The sequence below is a fragment of the Heterocephalus glaber genome, unplaced genomic scaffold (assembly GCF_053883595.1).
Source record: "Heterocephalus glaber isolate CG9 unplaced genomic scaffold, H.glaber_assembly_v1.0 deba00001532, whole genome shotgun sequence".
Classification (NCBI taxonomy): Eukaryota; Metazoa; Chordata; class Mammalia; order Rodentia; family Bathyergidae; genus Heterocephalus; species Heterocephalus glaber.
The window spans coordinates 28,851,256-28,863,187 of record NW_028258330.1 but is presented as its reverse complement, the minus strand read 5'-3'; the positions used below and the strand labels follow the sequence as shown (position 1 = coordinate 28,863,187).

The following is an 11,932-nucleotide window of genomic DNA, read 5'->3' as shown; positions in this document are numbered from 1 at the left end:
CATGCTATTCCCTCACCCAAATTGTGCCTACCTTCTATTTCTCTGAATGTCAAAAATAAGTGGTTTCTAAGACCTGACTCAGGGCCAGGGATTTAGCTCAGTGGTTCCGGCATCTGCCATGCAAGCACAAGGACCCAAGTTCAATCCCCAGTACCAAAAAAAAAAAGACCTGACTCAAATGCATTACAAAGATTTCCTTGATATATTGCATTCAGAAGTAATATCCTCTCCTCTGAACTCCCATGGCAATGCACATCATTCACTCAGAGATGACTTAAGAGGCATCTGTCTTGTGTCTGGAATTTATTGTATTTTATATGATTAGTTGAACATCCATCTTAACTCTCCTACTATACTATGAAAGTCTGGGGACAGAAGATTGGATCTTCTTACCTTTGTGTACTAGAACCTTGAAATGTTACTAGCACACAGTAGGTTATGTGGAATCCATTCTCAATATTCTTTTTCTCACATTGGCTTCTCCTGAAGAAACAGATACTCAGTGGGAAATTTCCAGACCTGATTAACCATTTCATCCCCTATAGAAACACTCACACTTAGTAGAGGGTTTTAAAAAATAAATATAAAATGATTAAATGATGAAAACTTTTTTCGTTTCCATCATGATTGTCCAGGTAAAGTTTTTTTTAGAGAAGATAGCCCTTACCTCTAGGTCTGGAGGATGGATAGTGACAGGTGAGGATTAATAAGCCAGATGAGAAAGCATTATAACAAAGGTTTAAGTCAATAATAGCATATAATTACAAAATATCCATATGCTAGGAGATTAAGAAATGATAAAATATTAAATAAGAACCCAAAAATAAGTTAGAAAATATTTTAAATCAATTGGTAATAGGGAAAACTCATCAGTAAATGAATCAGCACCTCCAGAAAAATTTATACCCTTAATCAAAGAAGAAACTGAAAATGGATAAAAATGAACATTCATTCTGAGAATTTGGAAAAATAATGCCAAACACATGCAATAAATGTAGAAATAAAATAATCTGGGGATGAATCTCAGTGTGAAGAGACCAGATTCAATCCTGAGCAGTACAAAAAAATTATTTAAAAAAAGAAAAAGAAATAGCACATGCATACACAAAAATTTTGATTAAAAATGAGACATTACTACAGATGCCACAACTTTGAAAAAAAAAGATATTCTCAACAATTTTGATTCAATAAATTAAAAATTTAAATGAAATGTACAGTGCACTAGAAGGTAAAATATATAAATTTTTTACTTAAAATAAAATAGAAAGCCTAGTTAATCCTCTAACTACTGAAGAAATTGAACCAGTCACCTAAAGCCCTTTCTGCAAAGAAATGTGAACTCTAGATGGCTTCACTGCTAAGTTCTGATATTCAAAGAGAAAAAAATTTTAGTCTTTGACAATCTCTTCCAGAAAACAGAAAAAAAGAATCATTTTATGAGGCTAACATATCCAAACAGAACAAAGAAAATGTAAGAAGGGAAAATTACAGACCAATCTTACTCAAAAAATATAAATCTAAAACCCTTAATGTTAGCCCAAAAAGTATAAACAAAATATATAAACAAATATATAGCCCAAATATACAAACAAAATACCACAAGTGGCAGTGGTGAAGGGCAGGTAGACTCACATGATTGTTGTATCCATTTAATACAAGAAAATGGGAACTAAGCAGCCAGAGGAAACCTTCCCTAACACTGAAACCAGTGGTGCATTTGGTAAGCTCCCTGTAGAAAATCTGAGGAGGAACAAGACTGTAAAAGATCTAGAAACACTGATGAAATGGTTGAATTATGCATTCTGCTCTAGAGCAAGAATGCTGGGGCAGTGACTGGAAAATGAGGGAAGATTTTTAAGATGCTTCTTACAGGCTACATGCCAGTGTTCCAGTTCCAGACAGCAGTGGCCCAAGTGCATATCGAGTATCACTGCTGGTACTGAAACAACTGGAGAAATTCTGAAGAAAACCATCCCTACCTTGGAAGAGAGCCTGCAGTGGCCAGCACCCTCTGCAACCAGCCAGCTCCAGATGAGACCTGATGCTGTAGAGGGCTTAAATTACCACTATGAAGGAAGTGACTTGGAGTGTTGAGACTTGATTCATCAGAATCTGGCAGGAAGAATTACTGGTGTCAGTGGTGCCAAAATGAAAGCACTTCAAGAGAACACTCAGACAACAATAAAAAAATTTCTAGGAATGCTGTCCTCGTTCCACGAGTCATTCTTATGAGAGAAAAGCCTACTAGGGTTGTAAAGTTCATAAAGATCATTCCATCAAAGGATATGTATAGCCTTAGGATCCCATTTTCACAATGAAACCTATGATTGTGGTGCTTTTACAACAATATTTAATGACCAGTGGATGTTCTGTGGGATTTCCCATGCGGGGAAGAGGTGGTTCTGACAGAATGCCTTCTCATTGAGGTGGCTGAGGTGGTGGCAGAACTTGAAATCTTCCTCTTTAACCACTACTACCACCAAGATGAGGAGATTTAATGGCCTCTGACAGAAGAGAGAGCTCTGGAGAGGCTATGATGGCATGGTTGGTTTCAGTCCTGGGGAAACCTGGGGAAACCTGGGCCTCTGCCGTAGATACATGGAGATTGTTGGAATGGCAGATGGCATATAACCACAGAGTGGCTCCCAAGATGTTAATTCCTGGGGCTACCCACTCGGGACTCCTCCTACCCCTCAGGAGCTTTCCTATCAAAAATCTTCCTACTTTTAACTTCCTGCCATTCCTAGGACTCATTCTTCGATTTGTAGAGAACAAGAACTCGGCGTATCATATAGTTAACAGGTTGGGAGATATAACATTTCATATTTCATCTTTCCCATGACATTATTGGAGGTTCCACTGAGATAATAATTAATAGGAGGTAAGAATTTACTTTTATTGATTGTTAAATTATATTAAGTGACCAAAATTGTCATTCTTTTTTTTTTTTTTTTTTTTTTGGTACCGGGGATCAAACTCCAGACCTTGTACTTGCACAGCAGGCGCCGGAACCACTGAGCTAAATTCCTGGCCCATAAAATTGTCATTCTTGTTTGTCACTGCTTGTGCCTCTTGTAAATGCTTTGTACTTTGAGTTCTTATACATTGTTGTTTTGTTAAAATGATGATGTTTCTTTAAAAGGATATTTTACTTTTGTAGACAAGGTTTTATGTTTCTGTTCTATATTGATTGTTTGATTGACTTGTAATGTTAGATTGTCATCTAACAACCTTTACCAATAATTACTAGTAAATTAGAAAGTTTGGTAAAAATAAGTCTTCTCTGTAATATCTAGTTTATAGTTAAAAATATACATGCCGATTGATAAAATGTGGGACCCCAGCTGTCAATTAATAAGGAACTAGGCCAGCAGCCACTCTTAAGACTTGAGGGACAGGTTTTACTGAGGAGTCTGGACCAATCCTTCTCTATACACTACAGAAAATGTTAAGCCAGCTCTGCCCGTTTCCTTTCTGGTCTGATCTTCCACTGGTGGGGAGGCAGTCTTAGCTCTTGAGATTCCCCACTCTCACCTTTCCAGGATGACAGTGACAACTCAGGGGCAAGTTGTCTCAATAACTCACCAAGAACATGAGAAGAAAAGACCTCCTTTCCTGGTCTCATTTCCAATCTCTCCTGCCAGTCTTATACTCTCCTTTATAGATGCATGTAAAGTCAGAAAGGATCTTTGAAGTACTCAATGCCTTTCTCCTAAGAACCTTTAAGTTAAGTCCTTAGAAAATGAGCATTCTTGCCAATGCCAAAGATAGGGAAGTCATTTTAGATCAGGAAACATACCCTGTCTCTGGGTTAGATGAGACATTGAAGTTTTGTCCGTCCAGGAGAGCACATGAATGTGATGTCCCTGCTTAGTGCTCTGGGCCAACAGTCTTCCTCTACAGACTGCACCTGGGACCCCATGGAAAGAACCAACTTCTGGGTGAAACCAGAGGAGCTATTTCTGTAAGCACAACACTTAAGGGACCAAAACACATTTAGTTTAGGGAAGAATCTTCTCTCCCTCTTCATAGGTCTGGCTCTTATCATTTATGTATGAGAAAATACTTTGGCTAATAAATTGTAGACTAAATGCTGGCAAGACAGGCAGCTAGATTCCTTTCAGGAGACAAGTCTGATTGCGTGGAACTAGTGAAAACTGGAGTGACAACTGAGAGGTCATGGCCAGGGCTACTCTTTGGCAGATGCTTGAAGGTCCCCCGGGGAAACTGGCTCCCAACAGCCCGAATGGGTAATCAGTAGAAAAATCTCCACATAAGTATTGTCTCCTAATTTGACTCCTCAGTGAGGTGAAAGGTAACCCTTCCAGTGATCATCAGATAGCCTCTGTCTCAGAGTGACCTGAAATGATGCTGGTAGGGCCCTTTCTCAAGCCTCCATTAAGAGTTGAGCTACAGGATGGGACTGTTCTCTCTCTGCTAGTACAATAGGCACAAATAGAAAACAGTAACTCAGTAGAGATTGTTTGACAAATCTCTAATAGGCTGGAAACTCCAAAGCTCCTGGGAATTAACTTTAGAACTGTTTGGCTCCTTTACTACTAGACAGCTTTACATGGAACAGCTGACAGAGAAATGGTTTGCATTTGTGCTTTGCTAACTAGGAATAAAAGGGATCTCAGCCAGCTTTTCTCTTCTTCTATGTGCTTGTGGAAACCTGATGAATGTGCCGTGTGAACTTTGAACAAGGTGTAGTCTTTGTCTTGCTGCTGGAGGTTACCTAGGTGATCAGATAGCACAAAAGTCTTGGTGGTTTTCTTTGGGGGCAAAGATCCCTTGAGGCTTTGGTCTGCTTCTGTCTCTAAAAGCAGTCTCTTTTGCAGGAAAAAGGCATAGCCCTTTAATCTATCTGCCTCATTCTCTCTCAAAGATTTACAAAACAGTGACTTAGATACTTTTGATTACTGGTTTGGCTAATGATGTTTCCTTCAAAAACACATGATTTTACAACTAAAATCAATTGTATCTTGGGCTTTTGAAATTCATACAAGAGTAAGAACACAAGTTCCCTGGGGAAGGTAAGATTGTGTGCTGGTAAAGGGTGGCTACTCTAGTCCAATTTACCTTCTGGGCTCTCTCCAGACAGAAACCACCTGCCATGGACCTGTGATCCTAGAGGACACTCTAGGAGCAAAAGGAATCAATCAGAATCGTAGGGATGCCTTGTTTCCATTTGTGTTTTCCAGAATGTGGGAATGTCAAGTCAAAGCCTCTTACTGCTTTGGAATATATTCTTAAACACTGGCAGAAGTTCGATCCTCACATACTGAGGAAGAACAGCCTAACGTTCTTCTGCACCCATGCATGGCCTGCCTATCCTCTAGAGCCAGGATGGAATGCAGAAGGAAGTATTAATTATGATGCCATTTCACAACTAGAATTATACTGTAAAAAAGAGGGAAGATGGTCAGAATTGCCTTATGTCCAGATCTTTTTTTGCATTAAGAGATAATCCTGATTTGTGTGCAAAATGTAAATATAAGCCACAGGATTGGTTCTGCTGCCTGCCTCACAAGCACAAGGACTCGAGTTTGATCCCCAGTACAAAAAATATATATATAAGCCACAGGAAGACCAGACTCCTCTGGTCCTTATCACTAAACCTGAGGTTTTCCCACCCTGACTTTTGGACCCTGAGGACAAAGTTTCTGAGGCAATCCCCGTGAAAGCTCCACCTACCAGCCAAACTTGAAGTATTTTCCAATTACCCTTTAGAGCCTGAGATCCCTCCCACTTATCCTTTAAAATCTAAGAGTGAAATTCCCAAGCCAGCTATAATTAAAACCTCTACAGAACTATAGCTACCCATAGCTAATTTTGTTCAAATCCCTCAAAGACAATATCCCTTCCAGGAAGTAAATGGCAAATGTGGGACTACCTATGTTCATGTATCTTTTTCTCTCAATGATCTAAGACAGGTCAAATGAGATATAAAAGTTTTTAGATGATCTTGATATGTACACTGAGGTCTTTGAAGAACTTACTCAGACCTATGGACTAGATTAGAAAGATGTAATGTTGCTCTTAAATCAAATATTGAGAGACAACTACTATTACAAGCTGCTACTATATATAGAGACAAATATTATCTTAATTTTTGAAGCTCAAAAGACAGGGAACCAAGGAAACAACTGGTTCCTGCTAGAACACAAGCAGTTTCTGTAGAAGCCCCTACTGGCCTGTCAATCAAATAGATTAAAATACAAGACATTTTCAGGCATGTATTTTGGAAGATCTAAGAAAGATGACAACTAAGCCCTTCAATTATTTTCAATTGTCAACAATTTATCAGGAAAAAGATGAAGACATACCTAGATCCTGATTTGATAAAAGAAAATACTATAGTTTTTTCCCAAAGTCACAGACTTATAATATATAGGTATTGTAATGTTATCTGTCTTCTCAGAAGAGCTTTCTAGCCAAGACTTTGGCTCTGCTGAATTTTCTGACAGGGGTTATAATGTTTCTAGATCTAAGGCACAACTTTGCAGCCTTGAGGTAAAATATTTAGACCTTATTACATCTAAGGGAACCCAAAGTCTGGGGGAAGAAAGAATTAAACCAATTCTTTCCTTTCCACAGCCCCAAGACTCTAAAACAGCTAAGGACATTCCTTGAAACTACAGGCTTTTGTGGCCTTCAGAAAACAGGATGTAATGAGATTGCATGACCCCTCTATTAGCTTATAAAAAACCCAAAAGACAGCCATACTTTAACCTGGGAACCTGGTTCCCAGACCGCATTCCAGAAGCTCAAACAAGCACTTCTAACTGCCTGCCTACAGGACACCATTTCAGTTTGTATGCTAATAAAAGGTGAGACATGGCTTTGGGAGTGTTTCTACAAGATCAGAGAGCTGCTCAATAGCCTGTAGGGTATTTCTGTCATCAATTAAATATTATGGATTCAAAATAATTTATTTTAAAAAGCCCTAAACAATGTAGTTAGGACACCTTTATTCTCTTTCAAGAGGCAAAAAGCAGCCATTCAGGTTCTTTGACTATTGGTTTGATTTTCCTGCTTGATAATTCAGTTGGAGTCAATCATAGTTTTTGTCTCTGGAGACATGTTTTGCTAAGGATCGCAGATCCACTCTGGAAAAGCTCCTGATCCTACTGCACCTGTCCTTCTGCACCTGAGATGGTTAAGATTTAGTTCTTGTGCCATGCTTAAAGGCACTCTTCTGTCCCTTTTTCACTCCCTGAGAAATAACAGTTCTGAACAGTGTTTGGCTTGAGCCACTTCTCTCTTCTGTGGCTGCTGGATTTGAAGACAAAGCTTCCAGAATGGTGAGTCTCCCCTCCCTGGAATCCTTCCAGAGTAAAACTGATGACCTTCATTTATCTCTGGACCATACAGAAAACTAGTCTAGGTTTAATCTTGAAACTCTCAAGGAATAAATGTAAAAGTTTTAGCCCAGATTTATCTGCCTTTCAGCCCTTAGGCAAATTAGAGAATAGTAAGAATAGGTAACCTGGCTCTGGCCACTTCCTCACCTCTAGTCATCCATGACAGGCACTGGATGAGATAAAGTCTAAGGGACACCTTAGATTGGGCACAGAACAAGAGGGATCGACAGGGATGCCTTCTTTTCCTTTTTTTTTTCTTCAAAATGGAAAAAACTATCATAGGTAGACATCTGCAGCACAGCAGGTTGGAGTCTTGACAGGTCTTCTTCCCTCACCGTTTAAAATTCATACTTAGCTCCAAAGAATGTCACCTAGTCTCTTCTATACCCAAACCTGGCCTAAGTGCACTGCCTGAAGATATTTAACAGTTTGTCCCTTTAGAGGAAACAATTACATGTGGCTATCAAACAACTATGGCTATAAAAACAACAATGAGAAGCCTGTGTAGCTGGGTATTCCAGTCAGATAAGCTGCCAACATTAGGCTTGTTTTAAAACCATCTTTAGGGCTGGGGATCTAGCTCAGTGGTGCCACCACCTGCCTCATTTCACAGGTGTAGATTTTTATTCCTTTTAATTCTTATTGCAAGAGATCTCTGTTAATCTACAAAGTTCTGACTAGTTTTATTCATAGTTATAAATCTAAAAATTATAAAATTTATTATAATTCAACTTGGCCAAATGCATCTGAGTGCACTCTCCTTTATAAACAAGTTGTCTTATGTGTGTTTCTGTCTGTTCGATTTGTTAAAACACATACAGCTGTTATGTTTTAGTTTTTTTCTTTTGGCATTTTGGATGTCTGCCTGTAATTCAAGTTGGCTTATAGATAAATATAATTTAAAACATGCTTCCCCCAGGTTGCCAAATGATCCAAATACCCAAATACTGTCAACTGGTTTTACAAATACAGTACATATTGTTGTCTATGTATAACTTGGGAATCTCTCATTGGTCAAAATAATGTGTTGACTGTTGTGATCTGGCTCTCACAGACCATCTAAAAATTTGTTAAGATAATTAAATAAAGACTCTTGGGCTTAGGAAAACTACCAGACAGGTCTCTCCTTGGTAAATAAAGGAGCAGCTGCCTGGAAAAAATTATTCCAGCCTTTGTTCACAAAGGGGACCCCAATAATTTCCATAGCCTTGTGGGAAATACATTGCTAAACATATTACTGTGATATGTATACATTGGTCATGGTCTAAGTTTTCTGTGGGAAAACAAGGTTTTATTTAAAATGTTTTCAGTACAAAACAAAATTAAGGGACAAAGAGTTTCATGTAACTGATACTCATGTTATTTCATGGTATATACATCCATGCCTTCTGGGTATACAGGTCTTCTAAGATATTGTCTATGGTAATGATCTTTTTTGACTCAGGTATCTGCCTTTCCCTAGCACTCCAGCTACTTGTGATAAGAGGTACATGTCAAGCCAAAATGAGATAACCAGTCAAATAATAGTCTTCTTAAGAACTTATGTGATGTATATTGTATGTGTCACCACACTTAGGGATGTTCACTCAAACAGTTGAAACAACATCACACACTAAAATTAGAGGCTAGACATTATGAACTCCTAAGATACATTTATAGGCCAATATGTATGTTCTCTTTAGATGGCATCCTACTAAAGGATAACAAATAAGAGTTTTCTTTATGTCATTTAATGTCTTGTGATCAGATGTAGGTGTTTGACTAAAAGAGTATTCCAAACTAAGATGGACATGTTAGTGTCACAAAGAAAATGTCATCACTATTGTCATCCTAAACTACTATGTGTAGCTCTTGATCTTAAATTTCTCTATAATATAAAACTGTTGTCTGTTAACAGTCTGCAGGGATTCAACTACTAAAACAACCATGGTTGGTAAGAAATAACAGCCCTCTAAATGTGCTTTATACTTCAAAAGTGCTTGATGTCTTAACTATTATAATAGTTAAGCTCACTGCTCCTACTGAAATACTTATATCAATCACTGATCTTCTCTTCTGGGTGTTCAACAACTAAAGTTTGGAGACCAAAACTAAAAAGGTAACTGGGCTAAGAGGACAGGCAATATTTTGGCCCTGGCCCCTCAAGGTCAACAAAGATCCAGGACACAAAGGAACCTTTCCTACAGGATCCTACATCTTTGGTAAGTCACTCAACCTCCTGAGCAGGGAGATTGCTGGGCACCAGAGGACAAATGTGTGCCAAAGGAAGGTCACAAAGGGGGAAAAGTCTCCCATGCTTTCACTGAAAGCAACACGGTCAAGCAAGGCCATGACCCATCCTGGCGGCTGACAATGACAGAGGAGCTGAGAAGCTTTATGCATGGTTCCAAAGTAATGCCTGAGGAGACTTAACTGACCTTGATAGATAGCAAGAGGTTCATATTAATCAACACAGGTCTCACTTTAACTTGGTCTTAAACACCCAACAGAAAAGAATAACCAAAAGAGGTATAAAATAATGTGACAGTAATAAAGCTAGATATAAAAAGGGGCTCCAGTCACTGTCCCCTTCTGGCAGTTTCTAGCTACACCAGTAGGTGACCACAGTTATGGATCATTAGGAAAAAGCTATGGTAGAATCTATAAGAGCCAGCAGGTTACAATCACTATTTCAATTCCAAAGTGTGACTTTCTTCCCAACCTGCCCTTCCATTCTAGTGTGCTCATGCTTAGATTATACATGCTCTAATTTCTTAAAAGTTTTGTTTATTCTTGCCTAGAGGCTGCCACACTCCAGTCATACAAATGGAACCAATGACAAAAGTGCTAGAATTCTTTTACCAGGATCCACCAGATCAACCTTATAAACAACTCATAATTGATGACGGATTCTGAAGTTCCCTGGGACTTCTCCTTATCCTCCCTGTGGAAGGCTAGTACTAACTCTTCCTGGTGGAAACATCTGTTGGCTATACTCATAATATTTCTGTTGATCTCATTGTTTGGCCCACGTATACTTAACTGTCTTTCTGGCCTTGTCTCCTCCAAACTTAAAGTTATATGCCTACCCATGATGGAAACATGTGATGCCATCGAGGACCTTTAGATAGACCTTCTGGAGGGTAACCCTGACTGCCAACCACAACTACAACCCCCTTCAGCCTGAAGTAGCTTGAGCAGTCTTCACCCCTTGTTCCCTCATGGCAGTTTGGGATACTTCTTCAGAGGGAGGAATATTATGGATAGATGAGCTAGGTAGAAATATTATAGGCAGTCAGATAGGGCTAAGTCTTCAAGAAGGCCAGGACAAAGGTGAAACAAACCACAGCACTACATCAATTAGACTTCCTGACTGTATGCACAGAAAGGGACAGACCAACCTAAACCAAGGGGATTTGCTGGAAGGTTATTGGGGGCTCTTGGTATTGTAGACAGCTAAGTTAGTTATAAATATTACAGCCAGTTATACAGGGCTGGGCTTTCTGCACAGAGGACAACTGTGGCCCAAGGCACATTCACTGAAGGCCAGAATTGTAAAAGGAGAGAAACTACATGACCTTGTGCTTCCCGTGGGGATAAATAGCAGTGATTGATATTCTAAATGGGTATAAATCACCTGGGGGGGCATCAAGGTCTTAACTCAGCCTCTCCAGGAAATATCCCTGACCTCCAACCTTACTGAAAGTCCTTATATGCTTACAAAGTGACTTGCTTCCCAATTGGACCACCATTACATAAGTGACTATACTTGTAAGCCTATTGGATGTTCATGGCCATGGCCCACGTTGTACTCATGTGGGTTTCACCCTAAAAAACTTCTCTGTAAAGTGGGGTCTTTGGCTACTCACTCGGGACCCCTCCTGCCCCTCAGGAGCTTTCCTATCAATAAATATCTTCCTACTCAAAAAAAAAAAGATGCTAATTCCTTCACAGAGGGTCATGCCTCACATGGAGATCTTGGTGGACCGATTATTACTACACAAGTAACTATTCCTAAGATATAGCTGAATCTATTACTGTCAAAGGTGGTCAGCAGATTAAACAAATCCATCATGAGTCAGAAGCTTCTATCAAAACTGATGAAGCTTTAGAAGGATCCAAAGCTTGGATCATTACCATAACAGGACTGTACCAGACAGAGAATGCACAATATTTTCTTTGGAACAGTGTGAAGCAACATTCTGGAAAGTTTTTCTAAGACTAGTAAAGCACTGAAGAAATTCAGCATTTAAAAAAAAAATCTCCTGTTTAAAAAGCCAACTTTCCTCTGCATTATAGTTGTTCTGCATTTGAGATGTAGGGAGATCTTTGCTGTTCACTACATACAACATCTTCATTTCTTACAAACAGGGTTGGAGGGAAGGGTATGCAAAAACTAACACTGAAATTTAAAACAGCAGCAGAGTGAGTGAATTTTATTTTTTGCTTGCTCTTGGTGGTTTAAAACACATCCCCTTGGAATTATTATAAACACCTTTCTTTATGGTCACTGTAAACATTTGGGACAGGGCAGACACAATAGTCCACATGTTCCTGGCATCTGTTCAGAGCAGAGTGTAGGATGT

At 39.1% G+C, this 11,932-nt stretch overlaps 1 pseudogene; it reads left to right on the top strand.

Annotated features, from left to right (window-relative positions):
• The first annotated feature begins 1,662 nt into the window (after positions 1–1,662).
• LOC101698604 (heterogeneous nuclear ribonucleoprotein K-like) lies at positions 1,663–11,565 on the top strand (annotated as a pseudogene).
• The last annotated feature ends 367 nt before the right edge of the window (positions 11,566–11,932 follow it).